The sequence below is a fragment of the Danio aesculapii genome, chromosome 5 (assembly GCF_903798145.1).
Source record: "Danio aesculapii chromosome 5, fDanAes4.1, whole genome shotgun sequence".
Taxonomy (NCBI): Eukaryota; Metazoa; Chordata; class Actinopteri; order Cypriniformes; family Danionidae; genus Danio; species Danio aesculapii.
Window position 1 is genome coordinate 57,450,678 of NC_079439.1, and position 26,993 is coordinate 57,477,670.

Here is a 26,993-nt window from a genome sequence, read left to right on the forward strand (position 1 = left end):
TAACACACTGTAGATTTCAAAGAGTGGAAAATAGAGGGTTAAAGTGCACTAGCCTGGCAAAATGAGTGATGTGACAGAAAGAGCATAATGGACTTCTAAATAGGACTCTTTCTCTCTCTTTGTGCTTTTTTTCCCCTCCTGCTCAGTCAGCCCACACTGAACAGACAGAGAAGCAGAACCATCTCCTAAAGCCGTAATGGATTAAATAACTGACAGAAGAACTGCCATCGGTCCTCTCGAGCAATCATGAGCAATGTTGAATCCTGCGCGAGTCATTTGTTTCTCTTCTTCATCGCTCTTTCCGCTTTCCTCCTCATCTCGAGTGGAGAACCACTGGCTAATAAAGCACAAGTCATGAGCTGTGAGAGGTGAAAATTCAATTTGTGGATCTCCCACATAGCCAAAAAAATAAAAACGTTCACAGGCTGTTGTTTGTTAAATCAGCCAGAATGCCATTCTACGACACTGCATTACTATTCAAGCAATGATCATCAAGAGGAGACAGTGAGTAATGGGACAAAGAGAGCTGGCAGCAGCTGTACGAGTGACACAGCAGTGGATTGGGCTCACTGTGTTCCTGGAAACCCCCGGAAGCTAAGCTGGCCTCAGCGTGGTGTAGTGCCAATGGCTGGCACCACGATTAGGAGACTAGCCTCATTCCAAAATCTAGTGGACTGCCTATTAAGGCTTCAAATGGTAACACAAAATTAATGTGAGGGTAGTCAGAATAACAGAATAAAGATAGCAGGTTTACATACTGCAAAAAATAGGCATGTTTTAACATTCTACTTTGTCATTTTTTACAGTATTTCCTATAATATTTTTTTCTTCTTCTGCAGAAAGTGTTATTTGTTTTATTTATAATAATAATAATAATAATAATAATAATAATAATAATAATAATAATACATTTTATTTGTATAGCACTTTTCCTGCATACATGTAACTCAAAGCGCTTCGCAAACAACAAACCAGCATTGTAAAATAAACCCAATAAAAAAAAAATTATAATAAAAAAAATGTATAGACAAATAAAGCAAAATAAACAACAAATATATACTCAGATAAAATAATACATGTACACGCATATATGCATATGTCTACACAATCACGCACATAATAGTCCTTACATATGCAAATACAAGCACACACAGGACATGCATAGATATATAGACCCACACAATATACATATATATATAAAATGAATACACTTCACATACTGTTATATTCATATGCAATTGTAAAAAGGTGCGTCTTAACACACTTTTTAAAAACATGAATGCTGGGGGATTCCTTTACTTAATTTGGGAGACAATTCCAAATTTTTGCACCATAGTGACTAAAAGAGGTGCCACCAGATCGCATCAGATTTACAGCGTGAAATTCTAAAAGTCCAGTGCTAGAAGAGCGTAGCAAACGGTTTGGATTATATTTCGATAAGCAGTCGTGTCAGGTTGTGTAGTGTCTTATAAACTAATAAAAGAATCTTAAAATCTATCCTTTGATGCATTGGTAACCAGTGTAATTCTATTAATGCTGGTGTAATATTTTCTCATTTCTTCAATGGGCAAGAATAAAATCAGTTTTTAGAATTTTTTTTTCCCTAAAGCATTTTAAGTTCAATATTATTAGCCTCCTTAAGCAATATATATATATATATATATATATATATATATATATATATATATATATATATATATATATATATATATATATATATATATATTATAAAACCTTATAATTATTATTATTTATTTATTTATTTTTGATTGTCTACAGAACAAAGCATCATTATACAATGACTTGCCTAGTTACCCTCATTATCCTAGTAAAGCCTTTAAATTAAGCTGAATACTAGTATGTTGAAAAAAAATAAAAAATAAGTAAAACAGTATGTACTGTCATCATTGCAAAGAATAAAGATGTCAGTTAAAAGAAATAAATTATTAAAACTATTATGTTTGGAAATGTGTTGAAAGAACCCACCAGGCACAGGATGTCAACATGATGTCAGATTGACACTCTACCCCAACGTCGGGGGATGCTGCATTTTGTTAGAAAATAAAAAGCGAGTTGACGTCAAAATCCAATGTCAGGTATAGACATCAATTTACAATGTCCAACCGAAAATCAACTAAACATCAATGTCTAATGATGTTACAGCTTGACGTTGTGTGGACGTTACCACTATGATTGTACCCCAATGCCATGAGATTATGACAGTATGATTACCTTGGATAAAAATATCATGGTTCACGGTATCACGGTATTGTGATTACTCTAAAATAAGTTCATTTTTTAAATTGAAGACATGGTTTGTTAAATAAATAAATATATATATATATATATATATATATATATATATATATATATATATATATATATATATATATATACTTCTTTTTTTTTTAAACAGTAAACATGTCAGGTTAAATAAATAAAGTAAATCATTGACTTCTGCTATCTTCATTAGTTTCAAAAACACAGATTTATTTACAACTTGAAAGGGCATCTTTGAATATCTTTCTTTTATTTGGATATAAAGTAAGCCATTGCACTATTCACTTCTATAAGATGCTTAGATATTAGTTTAGAAGCGATTTCTTTTTCTAATGTTTCCTGAACCATGGGCTGACCCATGTGGAGGGTATACAAATAAAATAGTTGTAAAACACACCAAAACCTTACATATATCGTTGGAACGGTATAACAGAAAATTTTAGCTGGTTTTAAACATTGACTTTTACAAACCACAAAAAACCTTGAAACGAGTTATCCCATGTATTAAACAGTTTTGTCCACTAAGATAATCGTGTGGTCACCTAACATCTTTAGAAATAGAAAAATACTCTATATGAAAAAGGTTATTTAACAGCCCCCCTCCCCCCTCCAACCCACCATTACAACATATTGAATAAAATATATCCCAGCATGATTGACGTTGTAACCCAATGTCCTCTGAACATTGCATTTTGTTTGGAAATGAAAATCTGGTTGACGTCAGAACCCAACATCAGGCCGACATCATTGTCCAACATTTGACAGAAGTTACATTTTGGTTACTTTCCAATGCAACCGAAAAACAAAATATCAACATCTAATGATGTTACAGCTTGACGTTGTGTGAATGTTACCACTATGCCGTCTATTAGATGTTGGATTTTGGTTACCATAACTGACGAATAAATGCCATTTTTTGACATCAATATGATGTCGATTAAAGATGTTGGCTCGACGTTGGATTTCCAACAGAACCTAAGATCAACTAAACATCAAGGTAATTTCACGTCATTCTTGGACGTCAAAAAATATTGTCTTTAGAAGCTAGAGACCTAAATCTAACCTAATATTAATGTCTTATGAAGTTGTGTGTCTGCTTGTTATCTTTTCTCCATTAAACAGAACTTAGGAAAAAAATTAACGATGATGAAATATTGGTATATATTTTTTTCACCATTAACTCTCAACAAGTTACAGTACTAAAACATTTTTTTCATTGCATCCCTGGATAGTTTTGCATAGAGAAGACATCATTGTCAAAACCATTCCTATTGACAAAGGCTATATTTACACGACAACAAAACAACAGAAGTTTTTCTTAGCAATTTTTTTAAGGTTCACATTTTACACTGTAGTAAGTACTCAGAAAATGTACTCTTTTAAATTTTTTTTTTATTAATCGTCAGTTATTTTGATACATCAGCACGTACAGTCTCGGCTACACAGTAGGAAAAAAAAAGGTAAATGTACAAACAAGTAAACAGGGTAATACAGTCAGGCTAGGGGCTAAAATAAACACCATACAATAGAAAATCAGGAGAGATTATTAATTTAATGCCAAAAAGGTGTCCATAATCGGCAAAAGTCATCTGACTTTTGATGTATGTCATAGGTGAGTTTCTCGAGTGGAAATAGTGTACATAATTGAGACAACCACATTTTAAAGCAGGGTATCTAAGAAGATGACCACAGTAAAAGTATAATTTCTTTGTCAGATAAGATTTAAAACTAAGACTATATTAATATTTAAAAGTATCAATATTAATTATAAAAAAAATATTTAAAATATTATCAAGATTAAAAACAAATGCTTGGATTAAAAACAAATGCTTGGAACACTACAATTTTAAAACAGAGCCACTGACTCGCTTATCCAAGGCGAGAGGTGTACAACACAAACATTCAAAAACCTTTGGCTTTTTCTACAAATGATTATCTTGTTGTTGAAAAATTATACAACGAACTCTGACCTGTTTGCTTCATGCATATGCAGTAAGAGAAGTCAGTCAGATCTCTGACCTTATGTTTATGACTGAATAAACAAGAGAATGTACATCGAGTTGGTCATTACTGCAAAATAAAAACCCAGGCACGCTCTTGAATCGCCATGAATGAGTTTATTTTGCAATAATGACGGGCCGATTCTATGTTTGTACATGTATTACATGCTTACAAAATAAAAATATAAACAGACATTAAATATTGATTTGGGATGGAATTGCTTTATGTGACACAAAAGAAAAAAAGATTTCAGAGTTTTACAAGAGACTAGCACAGCGATGCACAACACAAGCTCATGGAAAAGAGAAGCTGTGGTGACATTTGATATTGATATTGACAAAATGATATTGCTACAAAAAAAAAAATCTATAAAAGTGTGTTCAGTTTTATTAGGAACAGATGAAAGTAAATATGGTAGCATCTTTCTGCATTGGTGACTTTGTGTATAGTGTCCGTTTGTACTGCAAATTAACAGAATTGTTATTAAAAAAAATTATAATAATTAAAAAAAAACATTAGTGTTGCATTTCTTAATGGTTCAGTTCACATAAACATATCATAGCATACCATATTAACATATGGGATATAAAAAATTATGGGATACACCCCATCCCAAAAAAAAAAAAAAAAAACTCAAAATGGGCGAAATGACCCCAAACGACTTAATCTGTTCACTCAGAACAGTTTAATCCTGGTTGAAAGTGTTACAAATATGGGTAGGAAATTAGCTTCAAATGATAGAATACAGGCTAACAAACGTTAGAAAATTGAAAAAAAAACTAAAGTTTTAGCCTATTAAAATCAATGGCCTATACATAAATAAATTCAAGTCATAAAATCTCGTTCACCTTTTATCTACTGTATTGAAATATTGATTAAATTTACAATGTCATTAAGTGAAGAGCAGTGAATCTCTCATTTTGATCCACTGTTTTGTTTTATAACAGAGGTGTCACTTTAAGAATCCACAGATCTATAATGAAAGCATTCGATTACTTTCGTAACTGTTTAGGTTCATTTAAGACAAAATGTTTAAAATAAAACATTCCAGGACAGACATGTTTACATATTAATAAATGTATTTGTCTGTTTAAAAACCCACATAAATCCCAAAGTGTCCACTTTCGCTTCTCTTCTCGCGTGTACAGAAGTTGATCTGGGAACAGTGTCTTCGTCACCATAAAGCGTGTCCGTCAGTCAGCACTCGTTACATTAATGGACTAATTTAGAGGTTCTTAGGAAGGGTGATGGTCGACGCAAAGCTTTAATAGAAAAGAAACTGAATGCAGCTGTTTTAATATTGGTTTAAACAAAAGCAAAATCATAATTCTTTTGAACAATTCTATCCCATTTGAGATCGGCTCTTTGATGCTACTTTCACCTTTCAAAGAAAGATTTAAAATACAGGACAAATACGGGAAAATGCTTAAACAGGATGACAAGTATGCATCATAAAGAAAAGTTAATTGGTTTTCTGTTTGTTTGTTTTTGCAAATCACATGTGAAGTCTGAATTTACACTAGTGCATTTTTGTTTTTTTTAAAACACTTATTAAAACAATCCTGTATTACTGCTTGTATATATATGTCCACATCTGTCCAAGATTCATGACAATTAAGACTCACTCAGCATCCATACTCGGAGTCTACTGGTTGTGTAATGATCATATGAGAGGGGCTTGACAAATCTACAGTCCATCTACACACCAGCATTAATACATTCAAGGTCAGCACAATTAAATTAAAGTCTTTAGCAATTTCAAAATGCTCAGTTTAAATGCTGGATTATTGTGGACATCGGGCATAACCTTAACAAAATTTAAACAAACAAGTGTGAACAGCACTTTATTGTAGCTTTATCTGAACAGTCAAGGTGCAAATGCAGTCACTGGGGTGGTATTTTGTCTAAAGATGCTATTTTGGACTTTTTAGGTACTAATATGTTCACTTTAGGTGTTTATGTAAAACATCATTCTTTATGAATTATGAACTAATTCTCCAAACAAGGCAGTAATAAAAGCATAGCATCACATATCCGAATCTTACTGTATAGTGTTTTCACTCACTCAGTTTCCCTTGGCTTAGTTCCTTTATTAATCAGGAGTCACCAGAGCGGAATGAACCGTCAACTTATCCAGCATATGTTTTACACAGCGGATGCCCTTCCATCTGCAACCCAGTACTGGAAAACACCCATAAACTCGCACATGCACACACATACACTGCGACCAATTTAGTTTATTCAATTTACCTATAGCACATGTCTCTGAACTATGGGGGAAACCGGAACACCCGGAGGAAACCCACACCAACATGGGAAGAATATGCAAACTCCACACAGAACCAGACTCAAACCAGTGACCTTCTTGCTGTGAGGCAATGGTGCTATCCACTGAGCCACCGTGTCACCCTGTATAGTGGTTTACCTTAGTAAAAACATTTGCTAAAGTGCCTGTGCCATTTTAGCTTGCGTCTACTTTACAAGACTTGACATTTTTTGTGACTGTTTTGTAGGAACAAAATGCACACAACAACTTTAGTGCTGTACCAGGTGAGCTTCTGAGCAAGCTTACCATGATAAAAAGCCTGGTTATCTGGTGCAAACATCAAAATGCATTAGTTTTCAAATCACATACTGCACTTTACACTGTAGTAAAAATCAAAACATCTGAGACTCACAGAAGGATCAGTAGACAAAACATTACCAAACACTTTCAGATCAAAAAAGCAAGGGATCAAACTCAACTTGCCCAGTGCCTGTGCCATTTTAGCTTGCGTCTACTTTTCAAGACTTTAAATATATTTTTGTGACTGTGTTTTGTAGACTCAACATGAAATTCACATTGCAACTTTAGTGCTGTACCAGGTGAGCTTCTGAGCAAGCTTACCATGTTAAAAAGACATAGGTTATCTGGTGCAAACATCAAAATGCACTAGTTTACAAACCACATAAAGCCCCTGCACTTTACACTGTAGTAAAAACCAAAACATCTGAGACTTACAGAAGGATCAGTAGACACAACAGTATCAAACAGTTTTGGATCGAAATATTGAGGGATCAAACTGTCTTAAAAAAAATAAAATAAAACAAAAAGTTTAAAACAAGAGTAACAGCACATGTCAAAACATGGTAATGGAAATAAGAAAATAATAAGAAAAATGCACAAAATTGCCAAAAGAAATGACAAACAAGACTTCTCAAGTATCCTTAGGCATGCCAAGGCTCTATATACAGTACAGCAAGTACTGAAGAGGTTATCAGAGCAGGTGAGGGGTGAAACAGATGTTAGTTTTCAGGTGACGGCTCCCTTGTGCATCGTTATGGAACAGAAGGTCTTAAAATGGAACAAGCAGGATTCAAACCTGTATTTCTGGCATTGAAGACAGGCATGCCAATAAGAGGTGCTAAAACAATAGTTTTAGTTAATAGTGTCAGTTGATGCTGTAGACCAAGGTTTACTTGCACAGCTTGTGATCTACACTCTCCCCCTAAAACCTGACTTATACTAATGCGTTGATTGATTCACATACTCCAAAGGTGCATACCATACACTTACCTGAAGCCATTGTGAGCATTTATTCTTCTGCATTCTGTTTGTGCTGCTCTGGCATTGACACTTCTGAAACGCTCAGACTAATCTTAGGAGGGCACGTAACTATTTTACATTTTGTTAGTTTTTTGGCTAATTCGTATAAATTTGTACGAATTCAGTGGTATGAAAATGTACGATTTTAAAAAGTAGGCGTAGCACCCAACCCCACCCCTAAACCCGACCATCATTGAGGGATAAACAAATCATAGTGAATTGTACAAACGAGATCATATGAATTCATACTAATTAGCTACAAAGTTACGGATTGATATCAGATTGTGTTGGAAAAGCTTCTAGAAGAAGGAGGGGTTTCTATGTTCCACAGTGTTGAGTTTCTTTGCTAGTGTTTTGAGTTTAGGACAGAATTTAATTTAAGCCACTTGTACATTAGCATTGTTCACACACTTATTCAGGAAAGAAAGTGGCGGAAAATGGCAAATGTTCAACAATTTTAATCATAAAATAAAAACAAAGCAAAAGTATCCATCCAGAACACTCCCTTGCTCTCAACACCACCCACACACAACCAAGCTGACCAATCACAGATCTTGCGCTCTGCTTCATAATGTGTAGTAAATTTTTTCTGAGAGGTGTGCATAAGGGTCCACGTCAGGGCATGGCGAAGCGTATGTGATTGGCCTAAATTGGCCTTAATCTATCAAGGTCCTGGCACTCATGTAATCCCTCTCTTCGATTTGCATGTGCACAACAATGATGTACTGCAGAGGTTCTTATTCCTGGTCCTCGCGACCCCACCACTATGCAGATTTTGTATCTTTCACTTAATCACTTTAGATGTTTGTTGAATTCGACCATACTGTAAGTGCCCTGTGAAGTGGACATCACAGGATATTCTGCCATAATTGCAATTCAAATCAAAGGGTAACATGTGCTAGATGTGACTTCTATGCAAATCTAAATAACCCTCCACATTTGCGTTATAACTGAAGATGTTGCAAACAGTGGTGCACTGCAAATCTTTTTTTTTTAATATGAGCTAAACTTCAAGTTCAGCTATTTTTTTTTTTTCATGTGCAGTAGGTAGAGATCAGTGAGCAGTACATAGGAAACATGTCAAACACAGATCTAGGGCTTGCCAATATATTGTGTCAGCATTGATATCACAATGTGTTCACAATTTGCGAAAGATCACAGAATATGTTGAGTTTGTATTATAATTTACCATTTGCAAGGGTTTCTGATGATTTTAAACGCATTTACTGATTAAAAGCGTTAATAATGATTGATTACATTGAATTATTTTTATCTTTATTGTTCAATTACTATACCTAAATACTGTTAGACTCGGAAAACCATAAAACACTGTTTATTTCAATTGTATATTTTGCTTTATTGTATTCAACTATGCTTGTTGATTAGATGTGTTATATTTTATGCATGATTCACTCACATACAGGATCATCCCAAACAATCTAACATCATAAATACTTTCAGAATATAAATATTAAGTCACCTGGTAAAATTATTCTCAATATTAAAATATATAATTGCTGAAGATCAAAATATCATAATTTTTTTTCCAATACCTACAAAGATCCTACTTGGAGTTCACTTCCAACAAGTGGTTAACTAAATAAGGCCTGTATAACAAGAGAGGCATACATAGTGTGTTCAAGTCAAATTCACAAGTTATTTATGAGCCGAATACACATGTACACATGTCGAATACCCAAGTCATTATATTTCTAAAGACTTCAGATTTAAAAGCTCTAAGTGAAATCTAACATTGTCTTCTAAAATGAGCATTATTTTGAGGCTCCTGTGTGTAGGTTTACTAATTTCCCTTTTATGACAAAGAATAGGTTCTTTCCATTGCCTTTAATGTGAAATAGCTGAATATAAACAGAAACGCTGAGACAAATTCTCATTTTAGACGAAAAATTCAGATGGCACTTAAAGGCTTTTGCATCTGAACTCTTCATCTTTTTATAAATAGATCAGTGGGTGGATTTTATGGATGCAAAGGCAACTGTTGTGGGTTTTCAGTGACAAAACACAATTGATGCTAATTCTTTGCTGTCCGTTTTCTATAAGCAGAGTTAAGAAACTGCTTTATTTTCTTGTAATATATCAAAAGTAGGTACAGTGCCATCTTGTGCAAATGAAAGTGACTTAAAAGTGACTTTTCATTATTACGACCTGACAACTCTTATGTAGGAACATCCCAGGAGGACATCCAGCGCAGTATTAGAGTACACTGCTGTCAATTAATCCCTGTTCACTAAGTAAATTACCCCAAAAATTTGAATAATGCAAGCCAGGCCAGTTGATGTCAATTTTGTATGCAATGTTTATAAAAAAAAAAAACACTATGTACACTGATGCATCCACTACTGTCATTTAGGTTAAGTACTCACACATGCCAAAAGACTAAACAGGTAAAATCATGTTTTATAGTTTACACAATTTGTAGTGTACAGAATTGCACTCAATGTTTGTGCTTTCAGGCCCCCAAATCAATCATTGCTCTGTAAATGAATGCCCAAAACACATTAAACCCTGTTCTTAGTTTGATTAGCACACTGAAAACCCTCACAAATGTGTGCTTTATCTACACAAGTATATGAGAAGGGTGTGGTTCCAGACTAAGTGCACTGTCAGACATGCACTCTCAGACACTACTGAGTTTTAATGTCTACACCTAACCCCGGCCCTAACCATCACAGTGACGTCGCTTGCTCTATAGAGTGCATGTGTCTGAGAGTGCGTGTAAAGTCACACATATTATTGAATTATACACCTTCACAGCTCTGGACATAAAGGAATATATGAGTATGATCATTTTCAAATAGTCATCCAAAAACAGAACAAAAACGATGGCACATCAAGCCATCAACCAACTGCAACCATTTACTGTAATTCACCGTACTATATAGCAAACGTGTAGTGTTCAGTCGTGATTCAAAATAATTGTTAACATTACAATTATGCTAATACCGTTTTGAGTGCAGTTGCTACGAATTACATGCATGGCTTCAAGCAACTTGCTGGTAGGGAAAACAAAAGGTCACACAAACAATCCACTACTGGTAAATAAACAAACAAACAAATCCTCCTATAAAAATCCCACAATGCACCTGATGTAGCTCCCCTGCTGAGCTGGAGTGCCAGTGTCTGCCAGCATCGCTTTGGGCAGTGGGGCGTACAAAACAGAAAAAAACCTGAAAATTGAGCAGCCGACCCCACCCCTCTTTGTCAGCTGTCGACCCCATTAGCAGTTTGGGGTCTGCGTAAATTATGCAGGAGCTTAAATTCATTTTTAAATTTTAATTGTGGGCTGTCTGGAGACATGCATTAAGGGAATCCTCCTAAGTGATTTCTCAGCATCCGAGGCTGCATTTAACTGCTCATTACGGAGGTTGGGAAAGTGGATGTGAGAGAGGCAGATGGGATGGGCCACCGCTTCCTCCCTTGAGAGGCTTTGCGTGGGACTCTGACAGCCACTGGCCCCTCAGAGGAAGCACTAGGAGACACACTTTAGCCTCGTCGTCTGCAGCTCTGGAGGGGTGGGGGTGGGGGGGGTAAAATGATCTCGGCGAATAGTAAAAAGCTTCACATTGCAATTATCAGCAATTAACCCACATTTAGCTAGCACCAAATCTTCCAGTGTCAGAATGAAGTTTGTCAGCCAGTTGGGTTTCTGATGACATTTCTTTGTAAATATGAAGTCAAGTGCAAATGGAGCAATCAATTAAATGTATTGCTAATTAGAAGCGTTTAGCTAGCTATTTAGCTACATTTCACCTTGACATCATCTGTCTTTGTGACAATATAATTCGAAAAAGAGTAGGGGTTTAACCCTGGCATACTGGCCAAATTTGCCCACTGGCCTTTGTCCATCATGGCCTTCTTACCATCCCCATATTATAAATGGCTTCATCGCTCTGTCTCTGACCAATCAGCTGGTGTGTGGTGTGCTGTTTGGTGCAATATGGTTGCCGTCACAACATCCAGGTGGTGGATGAGGAAATTCACCCCTAATGTGTAAAGCGATTTGAGTGTCCAGAAAAGCACTATATAAAATGAATTATTATTATTATTATTATTATTATTATTATTATTATTATTATTATTATTATTGAGTTATTAAAATAACATAAAATATACTGACAGTTTAAAACAGGTTTTTTCACATACTAATATAATTAACAATACCAACTCAGCCAATGTTATCTCATTAACTATTAAACAACTATTAAAAATGTCAATAAAAGCATTTAAAATAATAATAATAATAAATTAAAACTTTTTGACATCAAAAGTTGTTAAAGGGAAATATCAAGTTCCCATAATGCAATTCAAAGGAATATAATTTAATTTTATAATGCATCGACCCATTCAGCCATCAAAAATGAATATTACCTAATTAATTTGTCATAAAACGTCATAAATACAGCTAAGCAAATTATGATTAATTTCCCAGTATATAAAATCATAGTTCATTTAATGCAATGAACTATATTCTGTTCAGTGAAATGGAAATATACTGTAAACAAGGAACAGTGTGTAATAGCCAGAAAGTATGTTAATATTGATAGAAAAAAATATTAATGAACAATTACACAAGCTAAAAAGCTATTAAAACCATTCATCCATGAGGACACACAATGTTGTTTACTAGACTCTTTAGAGCCATCTAAAGAGAAAGCATTATTTAACTTAAAAAAGTGTCCTCGATTTAAAAAAAAAAAAAAGAAAAATGATCATGTTTTAATATATATTTTGTTGACTAATGGCATGTGTAAGATCAATAAGGGTTTTGTGAATAACATACACTCACCAGTCACTTTATTAGGTACACCTTACTAGTACCGGGTTGGACCCCCTTTTGACTTCAGAACTGCCATAATCCTTAATGGAATAGATTCAGCAAGGTACTGGAAATATTCTTGAGAGATTTTGATCTTTTTTGCATGATAGCATCACGCAGTTGTTGCAGATTTGTCGGCTGCACATTCATGATGCGAATCTCCCGTTCCGCCACATCCCAAAGGTACTCTTTTGGATTGAGATCTGGTGAATGTGGAGGCCATTTGAGTACAGTGAACTCATTGTAATGTTCAAGAAACTAATCTGAGATGATTTATGACGCTTTATGACATGGCACGTTATCCTGCTGGAAGTAGCCATTAGATGATGGGTACACTGTGGTTCTAAAGTGATGGATATGTTTAGCAACAATACTCAGGTAGGCTGTGACATTGACACGTTGCTCAATTGGTACTAATGGGGCCAAAATGTGCCAAGAAAATATCCCCCACACCATTACACCACCACCAGCCTGAACCATTGATACAAGGTGGGATAGATCCATGCTCTTATGTTGATGACACCAAATTCTGACCCTACCATCCGAATGTCACAGCAGAAATCGAGACTTATCAGACCAGGCAACTCTTTTTCAATCTTCTATTGTCTAATTTTGGTGAGCCTGTGTTAATTGTAGCCTCAGTTCCTGTGTGCATTTTAACACCTGTGTGCATTTTAAAACAAATTCGAGCATTATAACTTTAATATGTTTCCCGAATGAAGAGCTTTGCACTTGCTTTGCCCTTTTTTTCCCACCATCGTCGACCAATGTCCCTTTTGTCAGCCATAACACTTTAATCAGCTTTGGCTGTATGTGTGTTTACATTCATCACAGCGATTTCTGCCAAGACCGTCATTACGCATTATCTTATCATTTCATAAATATACATGTAAACGACCTCTAATCTACTGATTTATAAACAGAGCGCACCAATAACAACGACCGAGATGTCCAAGGAATTATGCAAATTCAAGGGGCCGAACCAGGGGGCTTGTTTGCCCTCAAAGCAGCCCACATTAAACAGCTCATCTGGCAGAATTAGGCGTTGCGAGCCAAAGTAGGTTTAATCCTTCATTAGTTTAGCTATGCATGAATAGGTACTCAGCCACTGGTGCCAACAGCACCGACTGTACCGCCGATACTGAGTGACACTGGAAAACTTTATTGGTTGATTTACATTTTGATGATAACGTCTGTTATTACACAAGAAAATGTTCATATCATCAAATGTGGCTCACCACAACGGCGGAGCTAATTTCCCCAACCCAAGGTCAAGATTAAATATTATTGGGCGTAAAAGATGAATAAAAGCCCTGCCATTCTTCTTACAATAAAGGGGCCATGTCAGAGCAAATTCAACTCTTTCATTTCGAAGGAGACATGCTAATCGTAAAAGTAATGAGAAAAGTAAAAGCCTATAAAGGTCTGAGGGTCACTGGAGTCATTAGGGAGTGATGTGGTTTATAAGTTCACAAGCAGATCTGCACTAATATATGGCGAGTGCATATTTATGATTTTGAAAGTACATGTTTCAGTTAGTGTCAACATAAATTCTAGAGTTATATATGACGATAAGGCAACTTGGAGTGGGAAATTATGAGAAATTAAACTAATAATAATGTCTCACTATTTAAAAAAAAATCAATTTGGCTTTTGCCTCAATATATGTCTATGTTGTTGTTTAATAATAGTTATTAAGGTAGTAGATGGGTTAGGGATGTAGAATAAGATCCTTTAGAATATGTACTTTAAACAGAGTACTAATAAACAGACTTCGGGCTCTATTTAAATGATCTAGGCGCAAAGTCTAAAGTGCATGGCACAAAAGCATTAAGGGCATGTCCGAATCCTCTTAGAATCTCCGATCAGAATCTCATCTAAGTGGAAAAACTGAGTGCTTCATTAGCGAGAAAACAGTTAAACAGTTAAGCAGACTTATGCCTTTTTACTTTCTCTTTACTTTACTTTTACTCTTTACTTCACTTCTTTACTTTCGTGAAGTAAGGAAACGGTGTTGTACGCACTCCACTAAAGCCATTCAATAGCCTACATATTTAATTTTGTTTGTTAAGCACAAAGATTTGTTTCAAAATGATTTCTAAATTCAGCTCTAATTTCCAGCAAACGAATAAATGAACAATAATAACAAAGTGTGGTCAAAAAACACCAAACACATGTCCAATTCTTATAATCTATTTGGTGATGCAGATGCATACGTCACCAAAACCCGACAGGTGGCAAATCTAATTTTGTTTGGATTAAAACAAATATGCATATAATAAACTATCAACTACTAATAATGACATTATACAAATAGCAAATTGTCAAGGATAAACTGAAAAAAGCCCTCCCGAGATGAGGCATGGAGGTAGTGGTTTTTATATTGATGTACAAAATGAAAATTAGGGTTGCGCTGGTCTGAAACAGGAGCAAATCGCATCAAAAACGTTGTGCATTATATATATATTAATAGATCTCTAGTTATTAGTGAAAATTGTTACTTAAACTACAGTTACTTTCTATTATTATTATTATTATTATTATTATTATTATTATTATTATTATTATTATTATTTTCTGAAGACTAAAGTAATAATGCTGCAAATTCTGTTTTAACATCACAGGAGCAATTAAAAAAATAATATATTTTTTTATTATTATTATTATTATTATTATTATTATTATTATTTATTTATTTATTTATTTTTTTTGGCTTCTGGTAGTAATACGTCATGATGTCATTAGTTTGTACGTTTAGGTCAGATTGCAGCTATGGATGTTGGAAGCAACACAGTTTTTTGACCGAGCTATATCAAGTCTATTGTACCTTTGTATTTTTGTTTTCCATTTCTTCAGTAAACCCTTTTTAAAAGAAGATTCAGTTTTACTCTTTTCAAAAACTTGTTGTACACTGGACTAGCTACATAAGGATGTGCATGAAAGGTGTGCCACTACATTACATATTAGTCAATAGCATCACTATCCAAATACTGTATACACTGTAGGTATTTTCCCCTCATTTATATGTCTTTGAATTCCTATTAGTAATTATTTTGTATTCTATATGTATTATGATCATTTCTATTTTATTCATTATATGAAAATATATACATATTTTATACCTATAATGTCACATTAAAGAGATAGTTCACCTAACAATGAAAATGTGTTGCTAATTTCCTCCCCCTCAGGCCATACAAGATGTAGGCGATTTTTTTTCTCTTTAATAGAACATCAAAGACAATTTTTAGCTGAAACCATGGTCCTCAGTGATGAATCACCAGTTTCAGCTAAAAATATATTTTTAATGTACAGTACTACTTCTGAAGAAAAAAAAAACACATATATTTTGGATGGGGAGTCAAATAAAAGCAACCTTTCATTTTTGGGTGCCCTTTAAGAACATTTAGTAACACATTCTATAAAGCTCATGCTTATAATGAACTATAACTCTGTTTATAATTATATTATAGTCTTCGACTTAGCTTTTTTTATTATATAATACTTTAATGTCAACGGTAAGGAGTAGGGTTGATAACAGAGGTGAGGATACAAATCCAAATGTCATACAGACAAGGTCAGTACAGGAACAGGCAAGAGCATAAAGGTAATCCAAGAGTGTAGTAAGAATACAGGCTAATGGTCAGGGCATGCAGCAAAACAACAAAAACAATAAACAAAGTAAAGATTAAAAACAAGGTAAGACTAGACAGGAAAACACTATGAAATGCTTACAGCAAAGTGTGTGAGAATGTGAGGTGTATAAATGAGTCAATCATGAGCTTCAGTTGTATGTTTGCAATCAAGGGGGATGTGGGTCAGGTGTGTGTGAAGTGAATGTTGGAATCTGAAATGCAGTTAAGTGTAAGTGCTCTTCAGCAGCCTGCAAGAGCAACACTGCTGGTGATCATAACAACATTTGTTCATTCATTCATTTACCTTTGGCTCAGTCCCTTTATCCATCAGGGGTCGCCACAGCAGAATGAACCATCAACTTATCCAACATCTGTTTTACACAATGGATTCCTTTTCAGCTGCAACCCAGTACTGGGAAAAACCTATACACCCTCATTTACACACATACACTACTGCCAATTTAGTTTATTCAATTTACGTATAGCACATGTCTTTGAACTGTGGGGGAAAGCAGAGCAGCCGCAGGAAATCTGCGTCAACACTGAGAGAACATGCAAACTCCACACAGAAATGCCAACTGACCCAGATGGGACTCGAACTAGTGACCTTCTTGCTGTGAGATGACAGTGCTAACCACTGAGTCACCGTGTCACCCATAATAACAACATTTATACAATAGTCTTAACAATTCTACAAATGTATCTATAATGACACAAAAAACATTATACTGTATTATAATGACTGTATTATACTGTATTATAATGTATTATAATGACAGTTATAGCGACATTTAAACTAGTGTTATTAATAATTACTAGTAATGCATTTTATTTTTCAACGCACATTCATAACAAATTATACACGGTTTCATAAGTATCAATTAGTCGGTTAGTTAAAGCCATCAGCGGTGCATTCATGAACGTTAGTAACTGCATTATGACTCATAATACATATTTATAAGGCAACAATATCAAACCAATCATTTATATGACAGAACAAAATCTGTTAACTTACTAAGGAGTCTATAACCATAGAATAACACTGTTTTACAGACTGCATCTTTATACTGTAAAAACAATTATGACTGACTAAATAATATGCATGTATAATGTGTTGTGAACACATGTGTTATGTGGATTTAGAGGTTTTTGCAAAAATAGCACAAGTGGATTTAGCTAGTTGACGCAAAAGAAAATCTACCTTGTTAAAAAACAAATAATTGTCTAAAGTGACATTTTTGAAAAAAAGTTATTTTATTTACAAGCTATTAACCTTTTCATTACATTTAAAATGAAACCTCTGAACCTAATCAGAGAAGCCTGATAGAAAATGCTCATTTACAAGAGGTCATGGATTTAGAGGGTTTTGCATCTAATCTCTTTAATTATAAGCAGTTATAATTCATTATAAACATGAGCTTCCTAGAAAGTTACCAAACATTTTTACCCCTCACAAATAAAATCACTAATACAACATACATGTGAAGAAATTGTCACAAATAACCTATGATTATAGAAGCAAATAATATGTTAATGAACATAATTAATACTCATTAAAATCTCCTAAAGCCATTCATCCATAATGACTAAATGTAGACCTCTCCAAGAAAAAAAAAGCCATTCTTTTCCTTTTGTTCGGTTTTTGTTTTGAAAACACTAATCTGACTGCAGAAAGACAGACTGAGTCATTCTAATGGAGCAGAAAACAAAAAAGTGTGGCAAACAGACAGAGGAGAGGTCAGATAATGTCCAACTGAATGCAGAATACACTACACTGAAAACACAAGAAAACACAACAGGCTGCTCAGGGAAAACAAAGAACATCTCTATAATCAGCCCAACAGATGTCTCTTTACATGCCCAACGATAAAGAAAACAAAATGGCGACTTCAACCCATATAGAAGTACAGATATTTGCCATTGCAGTAAAATAGAGGGTGCTTACGAACATTAAGGTGATATGCAGTATGCTGAGCATCGACCATTAGGCTCTTCCAGCAGGAGAGCAGGACACGGCGCAGCAGGCTGTTATGGCTGCGAATCAATTTCCTCTTTTCTGATTAACACAGGTGTTTGGAGCACATAACAGGTGGCGGCGTTTATGAACATGAGAGACAATCAAGCCTGGGAGGATAAAACCAAATGGCTGCTCGTGCTTCACAACACTGAACTCAACAGACTACATGAAGTGTGCATGGATCGCGAGCGCACTTGAGTCAGAGCTGCTTCAATTTGTGCATTCATGTTGGGAAAATGTTTCCATTGGGGAAAGTCGATAGAATAATCATGTTCTGAGTAATGCTTTTTATTACTTTCTTTTTTACCTCACACCTCCATTTTCGCCCCCTGGAAGGGATAACTTGGGGGCCGTTCACACGATGCGTTTTTTCCTTTCCAACGTGCTACTTTTCTATTGTTTTTCAATGTAAACATGCTAGATGGACGTGTTTGACCATTGAGCTGGCGTCTTGCATCTTTTTTAGATGCTGTGTCAAGTTGAAAGATCTTCAACTTTTACAAACAGCACAGCGCATCACTGTCAGGTCTAAAAGCAGTGGACCAATCAGAAGAGCTTGGAGGCGGGGCAACCATTTCAAGATTCTGTTCATAGTAAAAATTTGGCATGACCACTGTTTTTTTTTACAATTATATCTTGGCGGAAGAGACTCTCATTGTGCCTTTGTCCAGATATCCTGAGTTATATGATATATCTTCACGTGTTTTTAATAACAAACTGTTTTTCCCTCTATCTAATGTGTACGTTTTTGTTGTTATTATATCAGAATCATAATATCTACACATGGACCTTGCGTCTCTCTTTTTAGAAGCTAAGAGGCATTCGGTGTGAATGAACCCTTGGGGTAGTTTTTCCATGAAGTGACGACTACTATTTTAACCTCATTGGCAATTTATATACGTCATTAATAGCCAGCTTGGAATTCACCTTATAATGAATAAAAATAAAAATGTATATAACTAGCGACAAATAGCCTAGTGGTTAGTTTGTCTACACATAACACTGAGGTGTCACAGTGACCCGAGTTCAATTCCTGGCTCAAGGTCCTTTGCCGATCCTTCCCCTTTCTCTGCTTCACACCACTGTTCAATCAATAAAAGGTTAAAACCCCTAAATTATAGTTATATAAAAGGTCAATGTTTTATTAAATTTGAAAATAACGTACTAGCACGATACCCTGCGATAACATGACTGAAACTGTTAACTCAGAGAAAACATGAGTAACCATGCCATTTGAATTAGTCTCTATAAATATTTGAATTTCTGCATAGTGTACTGATATACTGCCAAAGAACACAATATCAGAATCAGAAAAAGGTTTACTGCCAGCTATGTTCGCACATATGAGGAATTTGTTTCCGTGACAGAGCTTCTACAGTGCGACAGAATTGCTGAGACAGGACAAAAACAGGTAATAAATGTATTTTAAAATAGAAGTAAGAAGTGAATGCAGATATATAGACAAATAGACAAGTTTATGTACAGGTATATTACCATATACAACATTATATGTGCAGCTGTTATGAGCAAATTGGCATATAAAGTATGCTGTTAAATAAGTGTATATGTGTATAAAAAAAGTGTATAGCAAGTAGTGATGTTTGTTTCACAATTACTATTATAAAGTGTTCATCAGATGGATTGCCTGAGGGAAGAAACTGTTTCTGTGTCGGGCTGTTCTGGTGCACAGTGCTCTACAGCGTCGACCAGAAGGTAAAAGTTCAATGAGGCAGTGTGCTGGGTGTGAGGGGTCCAGAGGGATTTTGGTAGCCCTTCTGCTCGCTCTTGATAAGTACAGTTCTTGGAGGGTAGGGAAGGTTGTACCAGTGATTTGCTCAGCAGTCCAAACTATTCAACGTAGTCTTCGGATTTGTCTGAGCTAAACCAGACAGTTATTGAAGTGCAGAGGACTGATTCAATGTTTTGATTCATTTAAAGAAGAATTGATTTCCTGTTTCTATTGTTAACCAAAGCTAGCAGCCAGCAAGCAATAGGTAACAGGTTGTTTTATAGGTTTATAGTACTACAGTATAGTACTATAGAATACAGTATAGTAGAGAATAGTAGAAAATAGCATAGTATAGTATAGTATAGTATGCAAGATTTTTGGTGGCATCAATGGGATTGTTTATGATACAATAACAATACGGATTGTCTGAAGTTAGGTAACCAGGTAAAAGCACAGCATCATTGTGCCTGCTACAGCCATAGTACAGCAGCAAAATACCTTGATTATTATACCAGAATATAGCTTCTAGACATATCAACCTAGATACTATCAACTTTTAATTTTCTGACAGTCTTAGTACATGATTTAACTACAGAAGAGTCAAGCTTTACATAGGAAAGTTAACAATTTTATTGTATTTTAAGATGCTAATGGTCTAATCGGATTCAATGATCTATGCTAAGCTAAGCTAAAACTGCTCCAACCAGTCCTGGAGGTTGGCTTTAAAATGGTAACACTCAACTGCTTAACTGTAGGGGAGTTATAAAGTAAGACTAAAGTAAAGTAATCCTTTAAAGTGTGAAAGCAAATAACCATATAAAAAATATGTGTCATCTTATTTATCATCTGAAGCGTTTGTCAGTTCGAAAAAAAAAACATATGTGAACCAAGAAAACAGAGTAGATAACCATCGGTAAGACATCGCAGTCGCCACCTTGTTTGACTAGTGTTTTTGGCCATGTACTGTAAAAGTCATACTAATTGGCGCTGGATGTATATATAGCACCTGTTGAGTTGACACTGTTGAAGCGAAGGGAATAACAGCAGGCGTTTTGGTGCCCTGACAGTGAGAGACTGCGGAGATTAAGGGTCTTCATGTGTAGGAGTGTGCGGTGAGAGGAAGCTCTTTTTCTGCAGGCTGAGGCCACTTCAGGTACTGCTAATGAACTCTGCCAACCGCACTCAGCACCAGCAACTCAAGGGCTTTTAGTTTCCAAGGTGAACGCGTAGGCATGCAAGTCTGCCATCGTATGCAAAGACCATCCAACTTTCTCGAGTGTTTCATTATGACATTGAGCCATGACAGAGTTCGAGGCTCTTCAAGGGATGGGTTTCATTGCCATGCCCAATACGCTGAACAAGACTGCACGATCTGAGGCCTTTGTGAATATATATTAGAGACATATAAGATGGAATAAAGCTTTATTTCATCTTGACTAATGTATGTGAGGAGTTTTGCATTCCTGAGAACGACATTCCCTTTAAATGACTTAACATCAAATTAAAGCACTGAAGGATCAAATTAAAGCATGTAGAACTGAAAAAAAAAAAGAATTAAAAAAGTATTAATATCTATATGCACAGATACAGAAAAACTATAGAAATTAATAATCTTTGGATTCACACATAATGTAGAGAAAATATTATCAGTTGAAGCAGGAACAACTGAAAATGAACTTAAATAATTGAGAACATTTAAACTAAATGACAAGACAATTGTACATAACCACACTATAACCACTATATAGCTTTATAACCACTTTATAACCTTTATCACAATAAAACCTAAATTTTTTTTGTCAAATGTTTTGTCAAATGTTGGCCCCAAATTCTTAATTTGGATTAATGATACCTGTTTTATCATGTCACCTGTGAGGTACTTAAACATTAAATGTATATAAATATATGATATACTATGATAGATAAAGGCATTATTATGTCTTAAAATATATGAAATTGAAAGCAATTTAAAGATATTTTTTTCCTTCTGAATTACTGATATATTATTATTATTATTAGGTAATTATTAAAACATATTTATTTATTTATTTATTTATTTATATTTTTGCACATTTTTCCAGAATTATTAAAATATATTTGATTTATTTATTTATTTATTTATTTATTTATTTATTTATTTATTTATTTATTTATTTATTTATTTATATTTTTGCACATTTTTTCCAGAATTATTAAACATATATTTGATTTATTTATTTATTTATTTATTTATTTATTTATTTATTTATTTATTTATTTATTTATTTATACATACTTTCACACACTTTTCCAGAATTATTAAAAACATATTTTATCTATGTATTTATTTATTTGTTTGTTTGTTTGTTTATTTACTTTTTAATTTCACAGATTTTTCTTTTTTTCGTTTATCCTATGAAAAATAAAGGCAGTATTATTTCTTTTCATTCTGAATTATTGGTATATTATTTAATTTTGATATCAATATTTACTTAAAACAGTCACATAAATGACCAATATAGAGGATTTTTGTTGTGATAGGAAAAACTATTAAACCAGTATTTAGTAATTAGTTACTGAATGTTGAAAATTATTAATACTTACCAATTAATTTATTGTGAACAAAACCAATTTTTACACTTAAGTTTCAAACCTGATTCACAAGACAAACAATCCTCAAGCATATTAGAGAGCATGTTTACTGCAGGAAAATAAATGATATGATCTACATATTCCAGCAGTTCAGTCGACATTGTGAGCATTTGTTCTGCTGCACACAAACATGCATGAATTAATGTGCAAAGAAGAAAAAAAAAGGCACAGGAAGCCTGTTCTTCTGCTTTTGTTTTCATTCTTTTTCTTTTCATAACAGAGCCGTAGACTGGTGCTATTATGTTCACATTTGTAGCTCTGTAGTCTTTGGAAATTATTTATTCTTGGTAAGCATGCACTCCTAAGATCTTCTGGAAGTATTTCCGATGCCTGTCCATATTTTGATCGTCACAAAAATATCTCTATTTATTTAGATGCCTTTGATTCTGGTAGTATATTGTATATCATATTGTATGTAGCATATCATAATACAGTCAAAAAGTGTGTGGAAGAGGACCTTTTTTTCAGAGGTCTGTATGTTAGTTAGGTGTGGACCAGGACTTTGGATAGCTGTTAACACTTATTCAAATCAGCCAGAATTCCAGAGTTCATTTAATTCAAATGAAACCTGCTGTTTCATTTGAATTAAAGTGTGAACAGATCCTTAGAGGGCATCCACAGCATTGAAAGAAACTATATGAAATGATGACATATCCCCGCATTTGAGCAGGTGTTTCACTGCACATGAATAGGTATGAGTTAACATGAAACATGGCCATAAAAAAACATTGCATTACAAGGTGTTGAAGCTCCATAAGGAACGGAGGATGCATTTTGCTGGTGTTATTGTGAATAAAAAAGGAAATCTGAATCGCTGGATATGACTGCACAAAAGTCATGCTCTAAATGCACATTATGTACACTGTAAAATGTAACAGTTTATGGTTGCCTTAAAATTTTAAGATAAATCAAATTCGAGTCATTTTAAAGTCTGTGTGAATGGAAAGTTGCTGACACTTTTATTTCTGTATAATGATGTAATACCAACTGAAACTGAATATTAAGTAGGGGTGGGGCTTTCTTTTGGTGCATAATACCAAATTCATTTCCACAGCCAACAGAAATTAATCACACAGGATTGAGGCAGTTTGGCCATTTAATAAGTTAAATCCACATTGTTTAGTTTTATCCTGTACAAAATAGCTGAAAGTTAAAGGCCTGCTAAGTTAAACCTATGCCTGCCTAATGTTGCAAATTAGTTTTTGTGCTGTTTTTTGTGCACAATTTGAATGTGAAAACAGTTTCTATCCTATGTGTACTAGAGGATAAAAAAGTTAACATTCTATTACATACAAATAGTGATAATCATACATTTTGAAAGCTGAAAAAGCACTCTAGCAGTTTTTTCTTAATAGTAAACACACACACACACACACAAAGGTTTGTAGAAAAGTAAAAATGTGTGAAACGTTATTAAATGTTTTGAATTATTTTGAATTATAAATACATATTTATTTATTTTATTTATTTTTATACTTGCACATTTTTCCAAAATTATGAAAAACATTTTTATTTATTTATTTATTTATTTATTAGCACATTTTTCCAGAATTATTAAAAACATATTTTATTTATTTATTTATTTATTTATTTATTTATTTTGCATATTTTCCAAACATTATTAAAAACATTTATTTTTTCATTTATTTATTTTTAATCTTGCACATTTTCTCAAAATTATTAAAAACATTTATTCATTATTTGCATTATTTATTCATTATTTTCCAGCTTTATAAAAAACTAATTTGATTTATTATTTTTTTTTTTCACAGGTTTTTCCAGATTTATTAAAAACATATTTGAATATGTAATTTTATCTTTTTTTATTTATTTATTATTTTATTTCCCTTTTTCCTTTGCAGTCATTTGTTTTATTCCTAGCATTTTAATGCGTCAGAGTAAGTTTGTACATTTTCCCCTAAATAAGTTTTCTAATAATAATAAAAATAATACATTTCTGAAGGAAAAAAAACATATGTAAGATTGTGTGAAATGATCTGCTTAGTAACATGACTTTTTTGATGCATATGCACATATTTGCTCACATGCTAAAAAGTTTTGAGCATTTGTTTTCCACGCATAAATTTATAATCTATGCACTTCTTGCAATTTCCATCCAGCATAAAAAAGCCAATTTCTTAAATGCACATAAAAAAAAACAGATGAATGCAAACATTAAAAAAGCCACTGCTTAAAATCAAACTATTTTCTATGAAGTGAAATACAAATGTCCACCGGATATAAATCCAAGTTTGTAGTATATTTGTCTCTGGATATATTATTTTAAAAATCATACATATTGTACCTTTCTCAGTTGTCTGCAGACTAATCCCATACAGGTACAGTTCTGCATTTCATTTCTTATACTAATGTGATAATGTTGTGTGGAAAATCTCCCCTCTCCGTCAGTGTGATTATTGAAACATATTTCATGTAGGTACCTGTGAAAAGTGGCGCCTGCAGGCATGAGATGTTGTAAACCTTCAATATGATGCTGGTTTTCACACTGGGTTTTATGACACCGTGATGTGTGTACCTCTGGGTGTAGACTTTAGTGTTTGTGTGTGTGTTGCGTCTCACTTCTCAACTTTTTTTCAGAGACAGTAATCGTGTTAAGAGTCCCAGCGGCTTAAAACAGCCACACAACTACAGTTTTAGAACATTGGCTTGCTGAAACACAGCTATGCAAAATCAATGACCACAATGGCAGAGTCATCGGAGATCTCTACTCCATTACTCATGTCACAAGAAAGAGCTATAGTGTGTAACTTGGCCTTGAGCAAAATAAAACAAAATGAAATAAAACTTATAATATTCTGACTCATTAAAAATAACTAAATAACTAAATAAATAAAGATTTAATGTTGAAATGTAAAGTTTAATCATGAGTTTATGCAACTAGAAATAATAATAAAAAATAAAACAAAAAAGGACCTTATAATATTCCGACTCATTAAATATAAAATTAAATAAAAAATAGAGTTTGTATTCCACCAAAATCATCTAAAAACAATAAAATAAAATAAAATAAAAATGTAATATTCTGTAAATAAATGATAATATTCTGTCAAATACATTACAATATTCTGGCTAAATAAATAAATAATAAATGTTTGTGTACCACCAAAAAAAAAAAAAACTGTCTAATATATATATATTTTTTTATTAAAATAATAATAATAATAATAATAATAATAATAATAATAATAATAATAATAATAATAATAAAATAAATAAAATTACTATTATTTTTTTTTAAGTAAAAATAAAGATATGGGGCATATACTATTCACAAAAATAAGTAAATAAATAAAGAAAGAAAGAAATAAATAAATGTTGAAATGTAAAGTTTAATAAAGAGTTTATTTGTGCAACCAGAAATAATAATAAAAAATTGAGCTTATAATATTATGTCTTAAGAATAAAATAAAAAAACACAAATAAATAATAGGAGTTTGAATAACACCAAAAATGTCTCAAATATTTTTTTTTTTATATTGTGTAAATAAATTATAATATTCTATCAAACAAATTATAATATTCTGACTAAATAAATAAATTATAAATGTTTGTGTACCACCAGAAAAAAAAAAAAAAAACTGATTAGAATAAAATAAATAATAGTAAAAATAAAAAATATGGGGCATATACTATTCCAAATAAATAAATAAAAAATAAATAAAACAATAAATAAATAAATAAATAAATAAATAAATAAATGTTGAAATGTAAAGTTTAATAGTGAGTTTATGTGAGCAACCAAAAAAAAAAATAAATAAATAAAAATAAAAAAAATGGAGCCTACAATATTCTGACTAAATATAATAAATGAAATAAAATAAAATAAATAAATAATAAGAGTTTGTATTACACCAAAAATGTCTAAAATACAATAAAATGAAAAAAATTGTATATTCTGTAAATAAATTACAATATTCTATCAAATAAATTATAATATTCTGACTAAATAAATAAATAAATAAATAACAAATACCACTAGAAAAAAACCCATGTAAAAACAAAACAAAACAAAACAAAACAAAACAAAACAAAACAAAACAAAACAAAACAAAACAAAACAAAACAAAACAAAACAAAACAAAACAAAACAAAACAAAACAAAACAAAACAAAACAAAACAAAACAAAACTAAACTAAATATGGGGCATATAGAATTCCAAATAAATAAATAAATGAATTAATAAATAAATGTCTGTGTGTTTTATTAAAAAAAATAATAAAAATAATTATAATAATAATAAAATAAAAATATGGGT

At 33.1% G+C, this 26,993-nt stretch overlaps 1 protein-coding gene across 1 annotated transcript in view; it reads right to left on the reverse strand.

Annotated features, from left to right (window-relative positions):
* tmem132e (transmembrane protein 132E) overlaps positions 1-26,993 on the reverse strand; it is a 601,474-nt gene that overhangs the window by 334,691 nt on the left and 239,790 nt on the right. The gene's annotated exons all lie outside the window — the stretch shown is intronic.